At 40.6% G+C, this 26,347-nt stretch overlaps 1 protein-coding gene across 5 annotated transcripts in view; it reads left to right on the top strand.

Annotated features, from left to right (window-relative positions):
• Positions 1 to 26,347, top strand: part of COL4A6 (collagen type IV alpha 6 chain) — a 282,819-nt gene that overhangs the window by 67,297 nt on the left and 189,175 nt on the right. Inside the window, exon 1 of one of the 5 annotated variants that reach the window (XM_072743212.1) lies at positions 19,334 to 19,477. The exons of the other annotated variants lie outside the window; for them this stretch is intronic. The gene's annotated coding sequence lies outside the window, so the exon portion shown is untranslated. Of the gene's footprint in view, positions 1 to 19,333; positions 19,478 to 26,347 lie in introns of those variants that run through there. 5 annotated transcript variants of the gene reach the window in all.

Below are 26,347 nucleotides of genomic sequence, written 5' to 3'. Positions count from 1 at the left end.
AGCCTTTTGAAGAGCACTGAAGAGCTGTCTCTGGTCATTGGCAATAATGAAGAGAGGTCAAAAAGAAAGCAAAGATTTAATTAAAGGTTATTGAGTGCCAACAGGAGACAAAATAGACTAAGTTCCTTATTTCATGGAGGTTATATTCTAGTGGGAGCAGAGGGAGTCAGCAGGTAAAATAATCAGCAAATAAATATATAATGTGTCAGTTGGTATTAAGTCCTATGAAGACAAATAATAGAGTAATGTGGTATAGAATGGCAAGAATGCATATAATATTTTAAGTCGAGTGGTCAATGGTGGGTGCTGGTTGCTTTCTGATATTCACCCTTCTTTGTTTTGTTCTGTTCCTATGGAATAGCCAGTCTCCCAAGATGACACACAGTGAATCTCAGCTCCTGCTATTCACAACCTTGTATGGTTATCTCTCACATTGACTCAGAATCTGTGTGACCAACAGAATATGGCAGAAGTGACAATATGTGATTTTCAAGGCTAGGTTATAAAAGATATTGCAGCTTCCACTTTGACCTCTTGGATCACTCACTCTATGGGAATCCAGGTACCATGTCACAAGGACAGTCAAGCAGTCCCACAGAGAGGCCAACTTGGGAAAGAACTGAGGTCTCTTGCCACAACCATCATCAGCAGATCAATCATGTGGGTGAGCCACTTTGAAAGTGAATCCTCCAGCCTTCAAATGACTGCAGCCCCAGCCGACATCTTAACTACAGTCTAGTGTGAGACCTAGGGCCTATACCACCAAGATAAGCTGACTCACAGAAACTATAAGAGAAAATAAATTTTCATTGCTGGAAAAGAAACTCAAGTGACTGTGATTCTTAGTTGGGTTTAGAAACCCCAGGATTTAAGCTTTCTTCTCAATCATGTTTCTTTATAAGCCATGACATCCAGTGAAAATTCACATGCATGACACATAGAAATTTTTAACAGTGACTCATTCTGAGGAAGGAGCCTGGAATGTACCTGTGGGAAGGGTAGGAGATTTTATATATTTTTTTATTTTTTATTATTTTTTAAGTAATTCCTACCCCCAATGCAGGGCTTGAACTCAACCACTCCAAGATCAAGAGTCCTGTACTCTGAATACTGAGCCAGTCAGGCACCCCTGTGTATTTTATATATGTGTATATAAATATGTATGCATTTTATATATGTAGATATATACCCCAAGGTGCATTATTTCAACCCTATATACATGAAGATATCAAGTTAAGGATACTAGGAAACTTATGCAACATGATGGAAAGGCTACAAAGTGGTGACGGGTTCTCTTCTGGACTTACATAGCACCTTAGGCAAAAGTCTAGCTTTGAACACATGCTGATATTAGATGACATGTCAGAAACCTAAGTTGAGCTGTCTCCAAGGCCTAACTAAACTACCTAGCACATAATAGATGCTAATTAAAGCTTGCTGAAGTTAACTGAATAGAAGAGCCATTGAATTATGAGGACCAGAATACAGTTAGGGCCAAACCAGCAATGATGGGAATGTTGCATTGAGTGTTAGGTTAGAGTTGAATTAGACCTCTTTAATACTCCCTGTCTCAGCTATTATTTAGATTTATCCTAGGGGTTGGAACATAGTTGAGGCTTCAGATGGAAAGAAAATGGCCTCAAAAGTGAGGACTAAGAAGGCTAGAAGCCAGGTAGGGGCCTGACTGGATAAGAAAAGGTAGTACGGAGTAGGTAAGGTTATCTATTCTATACCAGCATATGAAGAAGGGTATTAAAAGTGAATTGTTGGGGTCCCTGGGTCACTCAATCGTTTGAGCATCAGACTCTTGATTTCAGCTCAGGTCCTGATCTTGGAGTCATGGGATTGAACCCCACATCAGGCTCTGTGCTCAGTGTAGAGTTGGCTTGAGATTCTCTCTCTCTCTCCTTCTACCTCTCCTGCTCCTCAAATAAATAAAACCTTTGAAAATAATTTTAAAAAGCAGGGCGTGGGTACCATTTTCTAAGAATCCCAGATAATCATGTTAAGTTTAACTCTCACTGTTCCTGCTTATAAAATGTCTCCTCCCCAGGTAGCTCAGAAAAAAAAAAAGTATTTTAGGATAATACTATTTTTCTTTCATCTTCCAGGAAGCTTAGTCCAGATTCTTGAGATCAGCAATTTGTAGTCCTTTAAATGTTAAGGAGAAGCATACCAGGCATGTCAGATTAATGCTGTTCACCAAAGAGGTAGATTGTAACACATACCCACACAGTTGAGCATCTTTCTTTAAATACCACATTTGAAAAAAAAAAAAAAGCTTATTCCTGAGACAAGTATCATCGAAATGAGTGAAAAAACTACAGTCCAAATCATTCAATTCTTAATCCCTAGAGATGCTCTTCCCCTACAACCTAGCTGAGTAGAAAAGGCACTTCCCTGGAGATGGCAATTAGATTAGAAAGCCTGGAGCCTTCCCCTTGATTACTTAGAATGATACTAAGTCCTTGAGCTAACTTAGATTGATGGTAATGGTTTCCAGGGGACAGACAACTCAGAAAAGACAACTTCATTGCACTTCCTTTCCAGTTTACTTACTAAATGCTTTGGAAACACTTCTGTAAATTTTATTAAAGAGGCTGCAAGCCTTCTTAAAATGGATCAGAGAGCTCTCTTCTGATTTCAAATAGCTGAATGAAATTCTGCCAAGTACTGATAATAACAATCCTTCTGTGTCAGGGATGGTCAACCCTTACTCTCACCCTTATAGTGAGTGTGAAGTTCTAATCAGTATAATGAATGAAGTAGTTATTAACGTCTCAAAAAATACCCAAAATTGCTGCTCTTTTGTGAATTATATTGGTAGATTCTAGCTCTTTTTCTTGGGTCAGACTGCTCGTCCAGGGACTCAGTGATTAAAAAGGCAGGAAGTTATTTACCAAATGGATAAATGAGGGGAGTTGTTTACTAAAGAAGTCACTTAACACTGGGAACATTCTCTCTGTATTGAAAATAGGATTTGATTTATACTCCTTTTAAAATTACCTTTGAAGACTAAAATTTGAGGCACACCTGTGTTTTAGAGACAATCCTACAAATGTGTAGAATATCCATTTCAGGTATGTATACCATGGACAACTTTAGGCCCCTACAAATCACTTTAGCCTGGCTGTCTCAGTTTCCCCGTTGGTTAAGTGTGATAGTAACACTTTGCTTCCTCAGAGAGGTCTTTTGATAAGTAATCAGTTAGTGGGCTGCTTTAAAAATGAACTACCATTCTTTTGTCATCTCTTTGCTTCTAGTCTAGCTCGGTTGCTACAACGGCTAAGTGTATAATGTTGCAAATAAGTGATGCTTGGTTTCCCTATAACCCTACTGTCTTGAAAACAAAATTTGCTCAAAATATTTTCCTCCTTCTCTGCCTTGGATCTGTGTGGGGCTTGGGGATAATTAGTATCCACAGGCTCTTACCTAAGCCTTTTCGAAGGGCTAATTAACTAGTGTATACTTTGTCAAATTCTAATGAGAACTGATAAGGAGTCTTCTTACTTGGTTTTCTCTTCTCTTAGGGGAGGATATATTATTTTAGAAAACATTTGTTTTTTAAGAGACAATATTTGTTAATTTAACTGATGTTTGCTAAGCACCTTTAAGGCCTCTGGGGGATACAAAAGATGATGAAAGAGAAATTTTTAAAGGAGATGATGGATCTGAGAAGGTTAAGCTAGCTACAAAAAACTGTAAGCCACAAACATTATGCATATGTGTGAAGGGACTCTCCAGTAAATGAGCACTGAAGTGGGCTTTAAAGAGACAGGCTTAAAAAAAAAAAAAGGAGACAGGCTTGACAGATGTAGAGGCCTTGCTTTGGATAGTAATGAACAAAATGAAGTACACAGGATGGACTTGGTGGGGGAGATATAATGGCCTTAATCAGGGAAGGAGAGCTTAATCAAGGAAAAGGGTGGGAAAGCAGGGAGAGGGAGGCTATAGGGGAAAAAAGTGCCGGACTGGGGTTCAGGAGAACACCCAAAAGGATATATAGGTTTGCCTTCGGGTACCATATTGTGCTTGATATCAGAGGCTGATCTTGAAACAGCCACCTAAACAAATTCAGAAGACATTCTATGAGGAAGATCTAAAAGCATGAAAACCTGAAAAGGGGCTCACTTTGCCTTCTCCCTTCTTTGTTCTCTACTCAGTAAAGCTGGGCAGTGTCAGCCCTCAAACTGACTGGAAAGAGAAGCTGAAGCTACGTGGAGCTGCTCTCTCCTTTCCCCATTCTCTTCCCCCTCTCATTTCAACAGGTATAGAACATGCTTGGCACTGAGTCTAGCATATAGGAGGTGCTCAGTCACTGATAGCTAAACCCTTCTTGATCCCCTTTCCCTGCTTTATTTTTCTTTATAACACTAGTTGCCATCTGCCATGCCGTATATTTTAGTTTCTTGATTGTACACACACACACAATGTAGGCCAAGCAGAGGCAAGAGTTTTGGATGGTCACTGCTATATAGTGCTCTTAGCCCTTTGGATAGTACCTGACGCTAGGTAGTTGCTCAGTACAAACTTTTTGAATAAATTAAGTAGCTTTTGTCTGTTTGCTCTTCTCTGGGACATTTGATTAAGTGGATACTCTGTTGATGACCTTAGTGAGCTCACTTCTTCCAAGTAAGGAAATGCCCCCAGGCCATCTCGCTATTGGTGACAACTGGACCTGCAGGAAGGTGAGGAATCACTCACCTCAACACCAACAATGACAGTAACAATTCAAAGCTGTTTAGTCACCTAAAAGTGCATTGCTCTCAAATGCAGGTTTTTGTTATTGAGATGTCAAGATCATTTGATAAGATGATCAGGATGATTGATAAGATTTACCTGGATGGCTCTGCCATTTAAGTGTTCAACACTTGATTTCCGCTCGGTCATGATCTCAGGACCATGAGATGGGCCCCATGTTGGGCTCCATGCTTGGCATGGAGCCTGCTTAAGATTCTCTCTCTTCCTCGCCCTCTGCCCCTCTCCCCACTCGCATATATGTGCATGCCCCTCACCCCCCAGAAATTGATAGGATGAGGCTGCATTTCCCTAGAGAAAATAGATCTTTTCCCAGAAGATCCATGATTCAGGACAGATTTGGAGGCTGGCTGAAACAATGGCCCAGAAACCTAAGAAGGCAATCGGCTAAGCAAGGTCAGGAGAAGCTTAGAGAAAGCTGAACTCTTACTTCAAATCTGAGTGACTTCAGCTGCTCCGTGAAAGAATGGAGTGTTTTTCTTGTATAAAATCTCTAATTCTGCATCTGGCCTTACTACTGTCTTGCTTTGCTTTGGCTCAGAGATGCTGCTTTGAAGGGGAAACTTTCTTTTTGAATGGACTTTCACCTGAAAACTTCCAATTTATTGGGGCCAATTTTTGAAATTTCACAGGATATCAGTATCTCAAGGTTGAAAGTTTGAGAGGGTGTTTAGTTAAGTGATTTTCAAATTGTACTTCATGAATGTAAGTTAGGTATAATCTCTTTCTTTGGCAATTAAAATGTTGGCTTTGGCCAAGTGTTGTTAAGAGTGTGGGAAATGGTCACTTTCATACCTTGCTGGTGGAAGTGGAAATTGATGTAACTTTTTTGTGGGGGTGATGTGGCAACACATGTCAAAAATTTAAATTCAGGGATCCCTGGGTGGCGCAGTGGTTTGGCGCTTGCCTTTGGCCCAGGGCGCGATCCTGGAGACCCGGGATCGAATCCCACATCGGGCTCCCGGTGCATGGAGCCTGCTTCTCCCTCTGCCTATGTCTCTGCCTCTCTCTCTCTCTCTCTCTCTGTGACTATCATAAATAATAAAAATTAAAAAAAAAAATTTAAATTCAGGGGGAACCTGGGTTGTACAGTCAGTTCAGTGTCTGACTCTTGGTTTCAGCTCAGGTAATGATCTCAGAGTCCTGAGACTGAGCAACTGCGTTGGGCTCCGTGATCAGCAGAGTCTGCTGGAGTTTCTCACTGGAATCAGTCCAGGAAGAATGGGCAGCACATGTAAAGGCAAAGTGGTGTGTGTGGAAGGGCATGGCTTGGCCTGGAAGTGTTGAAAGGTTCTGTATGGTCAGTGTCTCTCTGTGCATGAGCATATGCAGGAAATTGGTGAGTAACAAAAACCGATGAAGGCATAATTTATTCCATTAATGCAGTGTTTAGGTGCTAGGCACTGGGCTAAGTGCTTTCAGCTTTTCACCTCCCATCCTTAGAAGAGTGTTCAAGAATCTGTGGCTTTAGGGCACCTGGGTGGCTCAGGGGTTGAGCATCTGCCTTTGGCTCAGGTAGTGATCCTCTGGGGTGCTTGGATCGAGTCCCATACCAGGCTCTCCCTCTGCCTATGTCTCTGCCTCTGTGTGTGTGTGTCTCTCATAAATAAATAAAATCTTAAAAAAAAAAAACTATCTGTGGCTTTGAGAACAGTAGTAGTAAAAACAGCCCAGGGTTGCAACACGGACCAAACTGGGTTCCAATCCAAGCAATTTAGTCTATCTGATTTTTTTTTTGAGAGAGAGAGAATGTACGTTTGAGCTAGGGTAGGGAGGGGCAGAGGGAGAGAGAGATCTTAAGCAGGCTCAATCCCCAGCACAGAGCCCAATCCCAAGACCCTGAGATCATGACCTGAGCTGAAATTGGTTAAGAGTCAGATGCTTAACCCACTGAGCTATCCAGGTGCCCCTGATTCTTCCTTAAAGTGTTGTGATGAAGTTTTAGGGATGTTGTATATAATATGCTTGGTGTATAGTCAGAACACACAAATTAACTGCTATTAATATTCTCATCCTTATCATTCATTCCTTCCTACATCTAGCTTAGTGATGCATATATACAGTGGGAACTTGGTGGAACCCCTGCTACAGAATGATTTGTGAGAGAGCTGTGTAAGGTAGGGCACAATATGACAGAAATTGCCCCACTCCATCTAGCCCTCAGTGCCACAGAAGTTAGAACATTTTGCCAAACAGAACCTAGTATATGCTCTCTCTGAATATATAAGGAGGCAGAACTCTAGGAACCTGAACAAAATTGAGGGATTTGTATATTCTCTCTGTGAAGCTGATGACCCCAAGGCTTTTAAACTACATGGATACAGAATAAAAAGTAAAAGTTAAAAAACACCAACACAAATCAAATCTAAGTCCCTTAGCATCAATAGACAAGGCAGTGTAGTACCAACACCAGGACTTAAAGTACACAGACCATAAAAAATGGCTGCCATGGTGTTATGGGAATTGAAGTGGGAGGTTGAAAGTCTCCACTTGGTCACTTATTAGCACTGTGACCTCACACATGCCATTTCCCCTCTAGGGAAACAGTCCTTCTCTGTTCTCACCTATTAAATATGTGGGAGTTGAGTTAGGGTTGGATCAGTTGGATAAGGTCAGCAAACTGCAGCCAAATCCAGTCTGCTACCTAGTTTTGTGAATAAAGTTTTATTGGAAAACAGTTATACCTATTTGTATGTAAGTATTGTCTATGGTAGTTTTGCACTACAACAACAGAATTGCATAGTTATGACAGAGACTATATGACATACAAAGCCAAAAACATTTGCTATTTGGCCCTTTGCAGAAAAAGTTTGCTTACTGCTGATTAGTATGTAAGGTCTTTTCCATCTTTGACATTCTGTGATTATCTGTACTACTAAAGGCTTGATACATGAGATCATCCATAATCATTAGGTTCACCTTGGAAACCTTTATGAAATTCGGAAATGTTTCAGAGGTTCCATCTATACATTTATTATTAATGCTGCAAAACTTTTTAAGACGTTTGCTGTTTCCCATGGACCATGCTGGTCTCTCCGTGTCTCTCAAAAATAAATAAATAAAATCTTAAAAAAAGAATACAGTATATAATCATATAACATACAAAGTATGTGTTGACCCTTCGTGTTATTGGTAAGGCTTCCTGTTACCAGTAGGCTGTTAAGAGTTAAGTTTTAAGGGAGTCAAAGTTATATGCAGATTTTCGACTACAGAGGGGTTGGCACCCTGAACCTCCCATATTGTTCAACAGTCAACTGCATAATTACAATTTATCAGATAACACTGTTGTTCTCCAGTTTACAGTCTTTAAAGATGGTGGGATATGTTCTTTGGATCTTTCTAAGTTTCCTTTCATTTATGTTCTCTTCAGAGAAAGCGTGAGTAAGTGGGAGAATACCAGCCACCATTTCCTGAGCACTTACTGTGGTGCCAGACATTGCCCAAAGTGCCTTGTGTGTATTATACCATTTAATCTTCATGGCAATCCTACAATAGGTACAATTCATCTTCCCCTTTTGAGATAATAATATATTTGAGGCTCAGAGGGGTTAAAAGACTAGCCCAAAGTCACACAGCCAGTAGGAGTTTTGGAGTTTTTTTCATTAATAATTAGTAACAAGACAAACACAAATAACCTCAATTTGATAGTCTGAACATTCAAGAGACATGATAGAAATTCATCGAATTTGAAACACTGATTGAGAACCTGCTAGGTTTGATAATACAAGTTCTGTACATATTTCAGTTGAGTTCGTCTCTCTTATCTCCTTTTGAGAAAAAGCATTTTCTTTTTTTTTTTAATTTTTATTTATTTATGATAGTCACAGAGAGAGAGAGAGGCAGAGACACAGGCAGAGGGAGAAGCAGGCTCCATGCACCGGGAGCCTGACGTGGGATTCGATCCCGGGTCCCCAGGATCGCGCCCTGGGCCAAAGGCAGGCGCCAAACCGCTGCGCCACCCAGGGATCCCCGAGAAAAAGCATTTTCTAATTCCCCGAGCAGCTTAGTTGGAATTGGACCCGCTTAATTCCAATGTGACAAAACTCCGTTCTCTACAAGTGAAAAGAAAGCATTGGAAAGTATGACAGTGGTGTCACACTATCAGTCCCCTGGCCCTGAAAATCTCCAAAACAGAATCTCTAAAGAAGGGAAATTTGGGAAACAGTAGATTCCCATAGGATCATAACAGGCAACAACAGAGTGATCACATCACCAGGTTGGAAAAACAAACAAAATATGCATGGCAAGTGAAACCACAGTAACAAGACCTCTAGGAGGAGATCCTGATCTTATTAAGAGACTCAAAATGGTTTCTTTTAAATTTCTCAAAATAGAGTAGCAGGTGTCTCCCAATATTTTTACGTGGATAATGTCATTCTTCTTCAACATACAATAAGAATAGGCAGAGATAAATTCCTCAGCGACTTAATAGAAGGAAATTAATAGCCTTTTGGGTCAGAGAATTAGAATTCTGAAGGCAGATTTCCACTCGCCAGATAATGAGCTGCAGTTAAAGAGAAGATTGGAGTAATGTGAAGATAATTTCGTAAGTGCCCCTTTTTAGGCCCCTCTGTTTTAGAGTAGCAATCTGCTGCAGTATTTGATGAACAATTACTTTGCACTTGGGAGTCCTACAAACTTGGTGTGGCTGCTGTCTCTAATCCCAGGTTTGAGTAACCATGGGAAAGTAACTTCACCTCCACAAGCCACAGTTTCCTTGTCCTGTAAAGTGGGAATGAAAACAAGACACCTGACCTAACACTGTTGGATGAGGATGTTGTAAGGATCAGATGACAATAATCCTTAGGAAAATGTCTTTTATAAAGTGAACATTTCGACAACAATATACAGTGGGAAGATGATATATCGAGTTCTTGCTCAAGAATTTACAATGAGGAGGGCAGCCCCGGTGGCGCAGCGGTTTAGTGCCGCCTACAGCCCAGGGCGTGATCCTGGAGACCCAGGATCGAGTCCCACGTCGGGCTCCCTGCATGGAGCCCGCTTCTCTCTCTGCCTCTCTCTCTCTCTGAATGAATAAATAAATAAATCTAAAAAAATTTTAAAGAAAAAAGAATTTACAATGAGGGATCCCTGGGTGGCTCAGCGGTTTAACGCCTGCCTTTGGCCCAGGGCGTGATCCTGGAGTTCCAGGATCGAGTCACACATCGGGCTCCCGGCATGGAGCCTGCTTCTCCCTCCTCCTGTGTCTCTGCCTCTCTCTCTCTCTCTCTCTCTTTCTCTCTCATAAATAAATAAATAAATCTTAAAAAAAAAAAAAGAATTTACAATGAGGGCAGCCCAGGTGGCTCAGCGGTTTAGCGTCACCTTCAGCCCGGGGTGTGATCCTGGAGACCCGGGATCAAGTCCCACGTCAGGCTCCCTGCATGGAGCCTGCTTCTCCCTCTGCCTGTGTCTCTGCCTCTCTCTTTCTCTCTTTCTCTGTGTGTGTGTGTCTCATGAATAAATAAATAAAATCTTTTTACAAAAGAATTTACAATGAGGGGCACCTGGGTGGCTCCCATCAGTTAAGCATCTGACTCTTGATTTCAGCTCAGGTCATGAACTCAGGGTAGTGAGATCGAGCCCCAGGTCGGGCTCCACACTGGGTGCAGAGCACACTTAAGAGTCTCTTTCTGTCCACCTCTCCCACTGCCCCTCCCCCTGCCTCGAAAATTAAGAATTTACAATGAAAATTACAAACTCCTCACTCCATACCTTGGTATGGTTAATAATGTGGCCCTACCTAATCTTTCCAGCCTCATCACTAATTATGCTCTTATAAGACCTCTCTGCTCAGTTTATATGGTTCCATTTACTCTCCTGCAAACAAAACATTCTCTGTCTTACTTCAGTCACTTTATTTGTGCTATTCTTGCTTCACCTCCATTATTTGTAACCTAACTAAAACAGGTAGGAAATGCACCTAGCTTAAGAAGTGCCTCCTCCAAGAAAGCTTTCTATATCCTTGCTACTACTCAGAGTATGGTACTCACATCAGCAGGATCTGCATCACCTAGAAGCCTGTAAGAAATGCAGATTTTCAGGCCCCTCCCAGACCTGCTGAATCAGCTTCTGCACTGTTACAAATTTCCCACTGCACATTATAGTTTGAGAAGTGCTATTCTACACAGCTCCAGTCCTCACTTCTTTCTCTGAACCTCTAGAATACTTGGGCTTGTCTGCCTTGTTACTGAATTGCTTTCCAGTTAAACTATTCAACTGTGAAACTGTAAGTACTTGGGGACAGTTATGTATTTAATAATTTCATATTTAGAAATCATTTTCTTTACTGCTTCCAATTCCACAGAGGTTTATTATGTGTTTGCTTCATGTGTGTTTGTGGGTACAAAAATGAGTCAGATGTACTACCTACCCTGAAGAAGTTCAAGGTCTACTAAAAGAAGGGATTCCTTCCTTCCTTTCTTCTCTCCTTCCTTCCCTCTTTCCTTACTCTCTCCTTTTCTTCCTTCTTTCCTTCCTTATTTCCTTTGTTCAAGTGCTCAACACTTCCCAACCATGATGCTGTTCCAGACACTGCACTAGTTGTTGGAAATATGAGGATAGCCAGGACAAAACCTCTGCTTTTGAGCCTAGTGTAAATACATATACATAAGCAACTTTAACAAATGTTTGTTAATGCTCTAACAGTGTTGTCTGAAGCATGCGATTGAGTGATTAATCTGGGAATTGAGGAGGTAGGAAAGGCTACAGAAAGAAATTATGGTTAGATTCAGAAGTTGAGTTTGAGCCTCTAGGGAAACGGGTCTCCCACACAAGGAACAGCATGAGTGGGTGCACACACACACACACACACACACACACACACAACATGTGGTATGTTTAGGGAATAGCAAGTAGTCAATTGTGGCTACATCATGTGGAAAATGTGTGTGTGCTGGGGTAGGGGGCAGAGAAGCCTGGATGGCTGGACAGAAGGCTCAAAATTAAGCCAAAAGTCACAATACAAAAAAAGCCTATATAACATGTATCACACTAAGTAACTTAAGGGTTTTTTCCCCCATTCATTATACAATGGGGATTTCTTAGTGATTTTTCAGATATTATCTTGTAGCAAGTGCTCAATAAACTTCCTTGAATTGATTGTAGAAAGAGAGAAGAGTCTCTTCAGGGGTATAGGCAAAATGTCCCTTAATTTGCTCTGGATTTTGCAATCTTGATTAGGATTGTCAAGAGGCTGCCCTAATGGGGGAAGAAAATGTGCCTGACTGAAGAGACCTCCCTTTCGGGATAGCAAAGTCAAAGCACAGCTTTGTTGGTTCAGAACAAATTAATCTGAATAAAATGTGGGTTATTATGTCATTGAAACCCAGACAGAATGTCTGATGTGACAAAGAACTCTTCAAGGCCTCCTTTACAGGTAGCAGGCATGCAGGTATCTGTAAAGTGAAGGTGCAAGTACATGTGCTTGGTTTTGAGATAAGCTCACAGCTGCGAAGATAAAGACTGGTAGTTTGGAGTCTGTACACCAACTTTCAAGCCTTGCTTTTCTACTTACTGGTGCTATGTGATGTTGCAACAAGTTATACCTGTGCTTGGGGGCTGAAAGTAGGCCCACACTTTCTATTTTTATCACCTTCTTCCCTATTTGGGAAAGATCTTCCTGTATAGAACCCTCAGGGCAGCTGTGGTGTTATACTACTAGCTGGCCACTAGTTTCCGTGCAGGAACTTGCTTTATTGACTCGACTTTTGAGGACCCTCTGAAGGGGTTCTGATCATCCCGGGTACAGAGATTTATGGGAGTTGCAGGATGTCAGTTGATTCACAGAATCTGAATTTCTTTTTTTAAAAAATATTTTATTTATTTATTCATGAGAGACACACAGAGAAAGACAGAGACATAGGCAGAGGGAATAGCAGGCTCCCCACAGGGAGCCTGATGTGAACTCAATCCCAGGACCCCAGGATTATGCCCTGAACTGAAGGCAGACATTCAACGACTGAGCCACCAGGCATCCCAGAATCTGAATTTCAAGGCTCATAGGGAATGGGGAAAATATTGCTGAACCCACCCAACTCCCTCTACCATATGTGCCTACCAAGTAATAATCTCATTTTGTGTTTACGCTCTTCCAATGGACCCACATCACCTCCAGCTATACAGTTCTCTCCTATGCTACAGTAATTCTCTTCAGCTGCCCTGAGTTTGAGGAGGTTCACCCTTGTTTGGAGCTACTGTAATATCACATTGCATAAGTAGGAATAAACATAGAAGACTCTCTAAACCAAGAGACTCGATTGCCCTGCATTGTCCTGCAAAGTTTTTTTTTTTTTTAATTTTTATTTTTTGGTATATTTTTTACTGGAGTTTGATTTGCCAACATATAGCATAACACCCAGTGCTCATCCCGTCAAGTGCCCCCCCTCAGTTTGAGGGGAGATCTGGGCTGTGAGGTTGAACACATATGTAAGGCAACTGACTTGAGACATAAAGGTACAAGTGAAGGAACTGGAGCCTGTTGAGGCTGGAGAAGAGGAGACTTCTAGGACAGGTTAGCTGCCTTTAAAGACTGGGAAGGCTGTGGTGGGGACGAGGATTCACCTTTTGCTGTGTTGCCACAAGGACTAGAGCTAGGGTCAATTGGTTGAAGCTCCAGGGAATAAGTCTCAGCTCAAAATGGAGAAAAGCGATCTAACCATCTGAGCTCTCTAAAGGTATGATAGGCCACCTTTGGGAGGAAAGGACTTGCCAGTAATGGCAGTTATTCCAACATTAGCTGAATTTCAAAAATAGAAGGGATGTTGTAGAGGACATTCCGTCATTGCATTGGGTCCCTTTGGTAGACCCTGACATGCCCTCAAGGAACCTTGATAATTCATGGAGTCATTTGAAAACCAACAGTTCAGGTGACCTTTACAACTAGCTTATCCTATGATCATGCCTCAATATACTTGGTGATTTTACCCATTTGTCCAAGTTCTACCCTCTTCACAACCCGCTCCTTTTTAAAATTTTTTAATTTTTATTTTTTTAAGTGAAAAACAAATTTTATTTTTTTATAAATTTATTTTTTATTGTTGTTCAATTTGCCAACATATATTTGACAAAGGAGGAAAAACTATCCACTGGAAAAAAGACAGTCTCTTCAATAATTGGTGCTGGGAAAATTGGACATCCACATGCAGAAGAATGAAACTAGACCACTCTCTTGCACCATACACAAAGATAAACTCAAAATGGATGAAAGATCTTAATGTGAGACAAGATTCCATCAAAATCCTAGAGGAGAACACAGGCAACACCCTTTTTGAATTTGGCCACAGTAACTTCTTGCAAGATACATCCAGGAAGGCAAAAGAAACAAAAGCAAAAATGAACTATTGGGACTGCTCCTTTTTTAAAATGTTTTCTTAAACTTGCTCTAAGTAGGGAGCTCCGTGCTGTCTAGTAGATTGTATTTCTCAGGTTTCTAAATGGGGACTTGAGCCAAATGACCTGTGACCACTCCACACAGGCCGGTAAAAGAGTTACTAAAGTTATTATAGTTATGTGTTACATTCTTTCTCCCTCAACCTGTGTCCTACCTCCTTCCCTGCCTTCACACACACACACACCTAGTTAGATGAAATTGAGATCCACAAATGCCAAATGACTTGTCCAAGATCATACAGCTACTGAATGTTAATTAAAATCCAGAAATGAAACCAGAACAACATGCTCTTAATTATTAACAGTGTGGCTGGAATTTCTGAAAAGATTTAAAACCCTTCTCCCTCAGTGTACTCCTGCTAAATATTTATCGAATTAATTTACTTGGAAGTATATGGTAGTAAGGTAAATCTATGGTTTCAAGATATAAAACAATATCTGATGGTATTTTAGACTTCTTTTCTCTCAAATCAGTGAGGCTTCACTAGCCTCTAAAGCTACTGTGATCTGAATGCATGAGACTTAGGATGACTCTGGACACTCCTGTTGCTCCCAGGCTCTCTCTCCTGTGAAAATATTCTGGGATGTTCTTTATGCATGCTGTCCAGGTTTTATGACTTGGAAGTTCCATCCAGCTTCCTTTAAAATCCCTTGGCTAAAATGAAATGCTATCCCAGGAATGACTTAGTGTCCTGAACCTGGGAGAGGGGGCTTCCTCTCTTGGATAGCTGAGTAGCTCCTTTAATCTATTTACCGCAAGTGTTCATTGCTCTGGGGCTCTGGGATTCTTCAGGATGAAAGCTCTCTATAAATATTTGTTATTGTTATGATAACCAGTGTGGCTTCTTGAGTGAGATAAATTTGTCTTCTGCTTCTCATAGCTTCCTTCCTTCTCCTTTTATTTCTCTCTCCAGATAATTTTTATATTAGAGAAACAATCTATTTGTGCAGTTAATTAAGCTGAGTGCAGTGGGATAGGCATTAGTGACTTTTCAGGTTGTGAGTGCTAAGGGCCAGAGAAAGGCTTTGAAGCTGGGGAGTTCATATCATAAATATATTATTTTAATCAACCAGCAAAAAAGATCTTTGAAAACAGAATTTAAAGTGATAGCAGAAAAATAATTAAATATTGTACAGAGAGGTCATGGGGACTAGTTTCTACAAAATTAAAAATGGTAAATCAATGTTTGCAATATCCTGTAGACTATCATCATGATAGCTCTGGCTTTCAGGTTCCTATAGGATGACAGTCAGACTGCTTACTGGGAACATAAAACCTCCCTGATCTGGCCTCAGACTAGTTTTCCAGGCTCATCCATTCCTTCTCTCTCCAATGAGTCATTCTCATCCCTCATTGCTTATAAAGCCCTCCCCCATTTCTTAAATCACAACCATGGTGGTCCTTCAAGAATTCAGGTGACAACTTCTTCATGAAACAATCTTGACTCGTCTTACCCAAAAACATCCATCTCTCTGCCCTCTCTTCTGAAATCCTGAACACCTGCCTGCATTCTCATCTGTTACATCAGTTTGGGGCAGCAAATTCTAATAATCTCATATGTTATTCTTGTCTCCCAAATGTTAGTGGTTTGTAAGGTCCTGAGAGATGGAGCCTATTGCTGCCTTTTATGATATATTCTTGTGTTCCCAACAGCACTATGTGTGTAGTAGACAGTAGATAGGTTAATAACTTCATGTTGAGGAGAGTCGTAGTTGAACAGAATAGAAAAGTGAGACTCGCAGTTGGATATTGGCATGAATGAAAGGATATGGGTACCCTAGGAATTGAAGTGAAAGAAAATGATAGATCTCTAGGGTTTGGGATTATTTAGTGGTGGGGTAAGGGCATTTTCTGGAGCCACAACATAGGCTAAAACATCTGGTTGCCTCCAAATATGATTGACACAGTTGTTGGTGTGCTTAGAAATACTTCATTCCTGAAGTTAATGACTTTTGTCCAGCTGTGTCCAGTCTTCTAACAGCTGCTCTGAATATAGCAGTTCTGGATTTCATCTGTTGACTCGAGACAAGTAAGATATGTATATGGAGCTTCTTTTTTTAAAATTTCCATAACTACAAATATGTTTGCAGGTGGTAATTTCCTGAAACCTGTACTTCCCAAAGGCAAATGGTGACAGCCTCTGTCACCAGTCCTTTAAATTTCCTGAACATGTGAACATTTAAAATAAATCCCATACATTTGCTCACTCATACCTACTCCGCACTGTCTTGCATTCCATATTTGTACATTTCTCCTGCTCTGAGCCAAGAACTTGTATTGGGTTCTGAAACACAGAATGGGTACCTACTAGGCACTTAATGCTCTTAATTATTTAATTAATTATTAATTAATTAATAATACATTTTTTCCAGGTTTGGCTGATTTAATTAAAGATCTGCTAAATAGAGCCTAAAGGCTAAACCATGTGTGTTTAATTCTAAGAAGAAATGCTCAGAGATAGACATGATAATGAATCTCCTGGTATAAGGTAGAGTATAACATGGGTAGTGTAGGCAGTTGTCCTCCATTATTTTGGAAGAAAGGCAAATAGGAACAAACCTGCAATTGCAACTTGCCTGAGTTAGATATGAAGGGAAACATTAGCAGAGTGGTTAAAAACTAGGACCTTGGAATCAGGCAGTTCTGGATTAAAGACCCGGATCTGGTCACTTACTAGCTGCATAACCTTGGGTATTTTATATCATCCCCTGGCCCTTGATTTTCTCATTTCTAAATTGAGGATAGTCATATTGCCTACCTCATGGGGTTGGTTTGAGAATCAAATGAAATGATGCAGGAGATGTGTACATTTTATAGGAGGTGGGGAAAGAGCCAGTAGAGAATGAAAGGCTGATGATATAGGAAAGGGAGGGAATCGCAGCTGAAAGAAAACTTGGAGATAATATCCTTTGATTGCAGTGGATAGATCTGCTTCCAAAATGGTTTGGGGTTCTGTTTTGTCTTAAACCATGTCAAACTGGATATCTCTACTATGGATCCAATCCCTATGATTCTGAAGCTCTTTTCACTTTACACGGTCTCCACATGCCTGATCTAGAAACACTGCCCTCTAGAAAGGATCTGGAGTCCCAACTTCCCATTTCAGCTACTTTATTCCACCCATATCTAACCTTATGCTGTGTTGCCAGCTCATAGAATTAAAAAGAAAGGGTTACTAAGGCAAGCCTCTGCCCGTATTATGTATGTAGCTCCCATATCAAAAAAAGTATTAAGTTCTATGATAACCAATGGAATTAGAAGATGAGACAGTTTCTTGAGAGCAAGCATCTATCGAACTTAGGTCTGCTTAGATGTGTTAGGTAAAATAAGGTGGAGCCATCTTGGTCCTCAAAGGAATTGTTCCTGTTTTCTTACTTTACCTATTAGTGCTTGTGTTCCCATTCAGCAAATGCCTACTCTGTACCATGTGCTGTGCCTGACACTGGAAATATAGAAATGAATGATATGTTGATTTGCTCTTGAGGAACTCATGGTCTATCAAGGGAGACAGGTAAGAAAACTGATAGTCTTAGTGCAGAGTATGAAGTGCTAGGTATAGGGGTGTGGTGGGAGTCTCAGGCACCCTAAATTGTGTGGGAGGTGTCTGGCAAGACTTTTGGGGGAACCTGAATACTAGTGATATTATATGGGAATGACCTTGAATATGCTTTCAATCATTTGCAAACTTGGGGACTTTAATAATTCTTTGTAACAGATTATTTGGATATAGCCTACGACTGATTTTTTTTAAAGATTTTATTTATTTATTCATGAGAGACACACAGAGAGAGGCAGAGACACAGGCAGAGGGAGAAGCAGGTTCCATGCAAGGAGCCTGATGTGGGACTTGATCCTGGGACTCAGGATCATGCCCTGAGTTGAAGGCCAACGCTCAACTGCTGAGCCACCCAGGCGTCCCCCTACGACTGATTTTAACAGACTGATGTACTATGATGATTAAAAATATATAAGATAGGGCAGCCCCGGTGGCTCAGCGGTTTGGCGCCGCCTACAGCCCGGGGCGTGATCCTGGAGACCCGGGATCGAGTCCCACGTCAGGCTCCCTGCATGGAGCCTGCTTCTCCCTCTGCCTGTGTCTCTGCCTCTCTGTGTATGTGTGTGTATTCTCATGAATAAATAAATAAAATTTTTAAATATATATATATATATATAATGCCTTTCAAACTAGGAACCTTCCCAGTTCCTAGCTAGCCCTGTTCTGGACCATCTATACTTCATCGCCAGAGTTATTCTCCCCAAAGTCCCCAAAGTGGAGTTGGAAAGTTGGAGTTATCAAGAAAAGGTGGAGAGGGAGAAGTAAGGAGAGAGAGAAGGATCACATTGCAGGGAGAAGTAACAGTGTACGTAAAAGGACTGGGATGAAAGGGGCAATTTTTAGTATAAAACAAGGTTGGTGGACATGATAAGAGAAGGTGGTAGAAGCAGACATAGAGGGCTTTGTATACCACAGAAGGAATTTGGACTTCACCCTGTAATGAGAAACCACAGAAAAACAGTTTACATAAGAGGGACCATCTATGTGTTGCCAGTGTCCTATCTCAATGGTTATTGAATAAGAAAACTGAGGCAAGGAGTATAAGTGGAATTTTTACCAAATTCCAGGTTGGAATGACATTTTAGGGCCAAAGCTTCCACAGAGTCAAGTCCTTTTCTAATGTCTCTCCTGAGAAGTCACCCAGCTCTGGGCTATTGACTATGAAACAGCAAGTAAAGGAGGCCTTGCTTATTTGTTGCAGTGTTTGGAATCTTGTATAATCCCATTTCCAACATGTATAATAAAACTCTGCCATATGTCTTCTAGTTCTAACATTCCTTTTTCTCTTGTCCCAGTCCTATATATTGCAAGCTCTCTGCCCATCATTGTTAAGCATTCACTGAATGAAGTATCTATACTTGTCTGTTTGTACGTACATATGTCAAGAAGATAATACTAAAAACCGTGTGACAGCCAAAAAAGAATAAAGGACAATCTGGAATGAATGGTGTGGACAAAAAGTATTTACAGTTCAAAATCCTTCTTTTTTTTTTCCCTCCTTACAAGGAATTGAAAAGACTTTTCTGCACTCTGTGGCTATATCTTGAGAACAATGAGTCAATGCTTGCAGGTATTTTTCTTTTTTTTTCAGATTAAAGGTGTCACTTCTGCTTTTATTATTTCAATAGATAAAGTATTGCAGATGAAAAATTCCAGGGAAATGAAGAATGATGATTACACCCATGAACCAACTGTCTGTATTGATGACATGTTGCCAGCTTCTTCACACTTATCTCATTTAATCAGGCTGTTTTTCTTGGAGAGCTCTTTAGGTAGGTGACGGAAACTTGGATTTATGGTAGTTGTTTATGAAGAGGGTTAATATTCCTACACTGTGGTATTTCCTGCCTTTTTTTCTGATGCTTCTGAACATTTTGGAAAAGTTTAAGTCTGGGTGCTCAGGCATAATTTCATAGACCAAAATTCCATGTTTCAAATCTGATTCAACATGGAATGCATTTGGTCACTGCTCTGACCCTACCCATTTCCTCGCACCCTGTTATGAGGTGAGCTCCAAAGCCATTTAGGTTACTTTGTAAAACTTTTCAGTGTGTGCTATGCAAATTACAACCCTTAAGGATAGATTCTGGTATTGCTTAAACACCTCTCCGCTATATGGTTGAGATATGGACTTTGCAGCAGGAATGTTAAGATTTCAGTCCTAGACCTGCCATTCACTAGCTATTAACTTTGGGTCGGTCTTGCAACCTCTCTTTGTCTCAGTTTCTCCCTCTGAAAACTGGGGTTATTAATAGTATGGACTTCTTGTGGTTGCAACGACAATGAAAAGATTTCAGTAAGCAAAGCATTCCGACAGTGCCTATCACATGGTTAATATTATTTACCATTGAAACTCCATATTTGCATTCCCTCTATTCGTAACTTTCTTCCCTAAGGATATGTATGGCTGACTCTTCACCATCATGCCAACATCCACCCCAATGTCATCTCATCAGGATGTCATTCTCTGGCCACCTAAAGTACATCCCTCCCTGCCATGCTCTATCATATCACCCTGTGGTTTCCTTCATTGTCTGTATCCAGTCTCTGAAATTATTTGGCTTCCTTATTTATGTATTGTCTGAGTACCCTTACCAGAACATAAGCTCTATGAGGACAAGGACCTTGTCTGCCCTGTTCACCAATGTATCCATATAGTAGTGCATACCACATGGCAGTGTTGAATTAATGTGTGTTGAATGAATAAAAAATACAGTGATTCTATTTTCTGAACCAAAACTGTGACACCTCTTTTATCAGAGAACCTTTATATATCTGAAGGTATAAGAAACAGTTGGAAGATGTACTTTGAATCTTAAAATGTTGAAATTTCTTGCACATTTTTGACGGTTTAGGTGGGGCTAGGACAGAAAATATCATTGGCGTTGGTGTAGAAAATCCAAGCATATGATCTCTAGCAATGGTAGTGTCTTCCACAGTGATCATTGCAAAATGGGTACCTAATGATGTTGGTCGTTTCCTCTTTTGTTTCCATGGGTCTGCCTGGATAGATCTCGACATCTCAATGGGTAGGACTTTTGCCATTTTTATGATAGTATCCCTAAAGTATTTAGCACGTGATTTGCACACAGCAGGAACTCAATAATTGACCACTCCATTTACATTTACGAATGTTCACTTTTTCTTCAGCATCATAGCTTTACCTGTTAATGCGACGTGGGAAGAAAAGAGACCACTTGCATAGGAATTTCAAGAGTCAGGGCTTATAGTTGTGGTTTAAGAAGTGGATACACTAACCACAGCTAACCTCTTTTTTTAAGTATTTTTTAAAATTTTATTTTATTTACTCATGAGAGATAAACAGCAAGAGAGAGGCAGAGACACAGGCAGAGGGAGAAGCAGGTTCCATGCAGGGAGCCCGACGTGGGACTGGATCCCCGGACTCCAGGATCACGCCCTGAGCCGAAGGCAGGCGCTAAAACGCTGCACCACCGGGGCTGCCCCACAGCCAACCTCTTAATAAAAGATTGTCTAAACCAGGCCTTAAAGACTTCTCAAAGAGACCATTGTTTGGTGATTTAAAGGTGGGCTCCCTCTCAGACTTTCAGGTTGCCATAGAGATGGCATGTTTTTCTTCCTCAATGATATTTGCTTGTAATCTCAGAAGTCTGTTCAGCAAATTAGCACAGGTGATTTGGGAGTGGGGAGAGGGTGACTATGGACGCTTTGAGGCCTTGCTACCCTATAAAGGCCTCATTTGTTAAATGAAGTGAAGAAAGAGAATCTAAAGACCATCCTATAAGAAAAGCTATTGTTGGAAAGCCCTTCTTTTCCCTTTTGGTGAGTGAGAAGTATGAACATGAGAAAGAAGGAAGGGTTCTGGTCACTGGGTTCAAAATTCAGGGCTGCAGTGTGCCCTGGGTAGTTGTTGCCACAGAAAATAATATTTGTGTTGGGGGGAGTGGAAATGCATGTTCAGAAGTTGTTACAGTGTCCTATAATAAAGCACTTGTAGTACTGTGCTAAGCAGTATAGAATCACTTCATGGTGTTTCTTGGTTTTAGTTTATCTGAGTATATGCTTTTTGAGGAAAAATAATATATTAACACTCCTTTTGCATCCTGCATAGCACCTTATTTTGTTTCATTTGCAAGGTTTTCTCTCTTTTTCCACTCCCTGGTATAATTTTTCTAAATCACTTCTCCAATAGCATCACTTTCTATCAAAACATTTAATGGCCTGCCCCGCCAGTTGAATAAAGCCAAACCCTTGAGTCTGACACTAAAATCCTTTCAAGATCTATCTTTCTAGTTTACTTTCTCACCACTTCCATAATATATTCTAATCTCAGACATCCTGGAGTACTTATCTTGCATTTCCTGGATATGCCCTTTGGCTCAATGTTTCCCACCACCCCTCCCCCACCAAATGTTTGCTTATACTGTTCCTTCCCTCTGGAATGCCTCTCCCTCACCCTATAATCTCTAGCTAATGAAATTCTTCCCGTCCTTTAAAGCTCATTTAAATGCCACCTCAGTGGGAAGTGATCTTTTGGTGTCCTGCATTCTTCTAGCCTTTTCTCCTAATCTTCTTTTCATCCTCCTGAGGCTTAACACAAAGCCTCCATACAGGTATTCAGATATTTGTGGAATCATAAATGAACTGTAGGCTGATTCACATATATCCCAAAGCCAGAGCAGCAGAAATGATGGCTGTCTAGCAAGGCTGGCCAAGACATATGCCTTGGAGTGAAGCCTATTTTCCCATTGTCTCCCATGATAAAAAGAGAAGATGAACTTGGAGATTGAGAAGTGATAATCAGGCAAAAAGAAGTAGGCTCACTTGTCTACAATTGGGAAGGACTTTCTGAGGAGATGGGGCTTGTCACTGCACCCAGGAGTAGAACACAGGCCTTATGGGGAAGAGTATCAGAACCAAGAAACACTGAGAACTGGGGCCTTGTTTAGTGTTTCTTATTTCTTGCCACCATTACCCTGTGTAGCTCGGCCATATTATCAGAAAATTCCATGCCTTTACCATTACCTCTTCAACCAGTGGCTTATCACCCCTGATGCCAAAGAGACTGTGTAATGGGATTCCACAAGGAGAGGATTGATACGAATCAAGAAAATCACTATTTATCCCCTTAATAAAGACATTCTCACGAGGAAGCCCAAGTTCTAGAAAATCTCATAATATGGTAGATAAGAATTGCCTTGTTTAGAAGTAGTATAGCATAAGGTAATGCCAATGATGGAAGACGTAAGCACATGGCACCTTACCATGGTGCTCCAAACCACCTACTAGAAATTTGACTCTCATGCTTTATCTTAAAAATCAAGACCTATTTATATAGGTCTTGATTTATATAATATAATTGTGGGGGTTTTTTTAGTATTTTAAAAAAGATTTTATTTATTTGAGAGAGAGAGCGAGCCAGAGAGTACAAGCAGGGGGAACAGCAGAGGGAGACAGAGAAGCAGGCTCCCTGCTCAGCAGGGAGCCGCAATGTGGGTCTTGATCCAAGGACCCTGAGATCATGACCTGAGCTAAGGCAGACACTTAACTGACTGAGCCACCCAGGTGCCCCTTTTTTTGAGTATTTAAAATAATATTTTAAGTTGAAGTTGATGCTCCAAAGATGTGTCCTAGATTTATGCTGCGGCTCTCCCAGAATTACCTGGCACACTGCTGAATGTTACAAGAGTATCGTTAACTCTGCTGTAGTGAGGATTAAATGAGATAATGTATGGAAAGATAGCCCAATGCCAGACACATAGTAAGTGCTCCATGCATGAACCCTGTCTGTAGTTAATTCCTCTCAGGGTACAGTGTTTTACCCATTAAGCAATTGATATCTTCCTCAAAGGTTTGTTACAAGGATTCTATGGAGCATGTATGCAAAACACATTGGCTCCTTACTTCCTGACAAAGCAAAATCCCACTTTTGAGGGGAGTGCTTTGCTGTTCAAACCTTCCAGAGTAAAATGTTGGGTTGTACTCACATTAAACACACTTTTAGCATTTGCTTCTGATGGGCCAGGTATGTCCCTTATTTTCTATCTGGAGATAGAGGAAGGGAAACAGAGGCAACAGCCAGGTGAGGAGCATGCATTCATGTGTGTGCATGTGCACAAAGATATATACACACACTTGATAATAGCCTCACCAAAACTCCTCCTAATACCTATGTTTACCAAACTCTAAAGCATGGACTGTAGGCCAGAGCGTTCTGACCAAGATTCTTATGTACCTTGCCACATTGATGGGGATGAAGAGGTTTTATAATAGCGTGGCAATTATCCAGGCAATTTGCAGAGGATATTTTATCTGCCAGTATGCTCTCTGGCAGAAATGATCTCTGATTACAAGCCTTGTGCAGTGAATATATAGATAGCTTGTTTCACTATCTTGCCTCTGTGTGTGTGTGTGTGTGTGTGTGTGTGTGTGTGTCTAATTTATGTGTTTCTTGCTACCTGAAAAAACACAGCTTTAGTGGTTTCTCTTTGCACTATTTATCCTAGTCGGAAATAACTTTATTTTGTTGTTCTTGCTTTTCTCCCCTTCTTTCTGCTCCTCTACAAGCAAAGCATCCTTGTGCATCCTGTAAACATCTGCCTTTAAGATCAACCTACAGTCTTATAAGAGTATTACCATCTGGGATCCGGCACAGAGGCAATGCAGCCAGATGCCTTTAGCAGTAGATCATTACTACAGGTATTATTTGCTCAAAGTGTGGCTCTGAGAGTCTTCCCAGCCACCCTTCCAACACACACACACAACCATCAACTTTTTAAAAAAATCCTGCTTTGTTTTTATGTTTAAAATGTAAATTTTAAAAATCAAATCATACTCACTGCAAAGCAATTTATTTTTAAATTAACAAACTGCAGGTCAATATAAAGAAGAAAAGACACCTCCCCACAAAAAAAATAGCCATCATTAACATTTAGAACAGTGGCTATTATCTTTCCAGAACACGAACTCATTTAATTTCATTTTAGTAACGAAAAGTAAGCTGTCAGTAGGGCATAGTGCTTTTGGGCATGACAGTAATATAACTTGCAATTGAACAAAGTCAGGGTGTTTAGATGTGCACCTGAGAGCTGGATGGAACCCCTGAGGCTAACCTTGGCTCCAGCAAAATTTATGGTGGATAAAACAGAATTAAGTGCCAGAACAGAAGCCATTTCTGAGGGATTGACTGTCCTTGCGGAGGCTCTGTAGCATAAGCAAAACTTTCCCTGCACATTGTTCGCTAAAACCTTGAGTTCTGGCTCTTGAGAAGCAACGAGGTAGATTTTGACAGTCACCTGCCCCCAAACCAGAAACAAAGTCAACACTAAGTACCAAGGTCCTTTGAACATCATTTATTTTTCAGTAACCACTCTCAAAACACTCAATTACTGGGGCTTTTGGGGGAGAGTTAGGATGTGTGGCAAAAAGACGTAAAACTCCATGTTCTGCAAGACTTAGTTGTTACTTCTAGAAATATAAATTATTTAAATCTTTCTTAAAGCTGTAGCACTTTAAGTATTCACTTATATTGTCACCACCTATAACCATTCAGGACAACATATTTATATGTAAAGATTTCCATAGACACCTAAATCGAATTCATTTTTCCCCATTTTTTTCCCAACTACCCAGACAACTCTGGTTCTCATACCTTGGAAGCACCTGAAAGGCTTGGGAGAAGCAGGGGGTTGCTCCCAAGTTTCTAACTTAGTAGGTTTGGAGTGGGAGCCTGAAAATTTGTGTTTCCCACAAGTTCCTAGGTGATGCTGATTTGGCTGGTTTCAGGACCAGGTTTTAAGAACTGGTCAAAAATGTATAGCATTGCCACACAAAAATGTATAGCAATGGTCCTATCCCAAAATATTTCAGAAAGATGAAACTGTGGCAAATTCCCAAAATATTATTCTCAGTGCAGGCTAATTTTATTTAAAAAATTATTGGATTTAGCAACCACTACTCCACCACTCCATGCCTATTGCAGATTTTATTTTTTAGGTCTGTGATAGCATTTTTGTTCCAGAGTTCCTTTTATCTACCCCTACCTTGTAATCAACAAAATCGTTTCTATGTTTTGTGTTTCTGAAAAAAAAATAGAGTCTTCCTGTACCTTCAGGTAATAACGTGGGCTAGTCTCTTCTGAGGAGGATTTCTGGCTCAGGCAATTATTAGCTGTAGATCCTTGAGCAAATTACCTACCATCTCAGAACTTCAATGTCCACGTCTGTAAAAAGGACAAAACCCAAAACAAACAGAAGGACACCTGACTCACATAGGAAGTATGAGCATTAGACAAGACAAAGAAGATATAAAAAGCCTAGCATGGGGGCGATGAGTGTTAGAGCCACATCCCCCCTTTATTATCGATATTTATGTTGCAAGTGATTCTCTACTGCAATCTCCAGTGCTGATTAATCTGTAATAGGTCATAAATATCTACCAGAGCCTGGGCAACATTCAAAGACAATCATAGCAAAGGAAGTTTTCTCTATAGTTTAAAGGCATTTTCGTGTCAGGAACAAGCAAGAACAAGTTCAATGATAATAGCGTTTATTGGTGCCTACTACTGTGATTGCTGAGAATGATCTCATCTAAACCTAGAAAGTACTATATAATGAAGGTATGATTATTATTATCATTATCTTGCAGAGGAGAAAATGGGGCCC

The sequence above is a fragment of the Vulpes vulpes genome, chromosome X (assembly GCF_048418805.1).
Source record: "Vulpes vulpes isolate BD-2025 chromosome X, VulVul3, whole genome shotgun sequence".
NCBI classification, from domain to species: Eukaryota; Metazoa; Chordata; class Mammalia; order Carnivora; family Canidae; genus Vulpes; species Vulpes vulpes.
The sequence above is the reverse complement of the archived record's forward strand: the minus strand, read 5'-3'. Positions and strand labels throughout refer to the sequence as shown.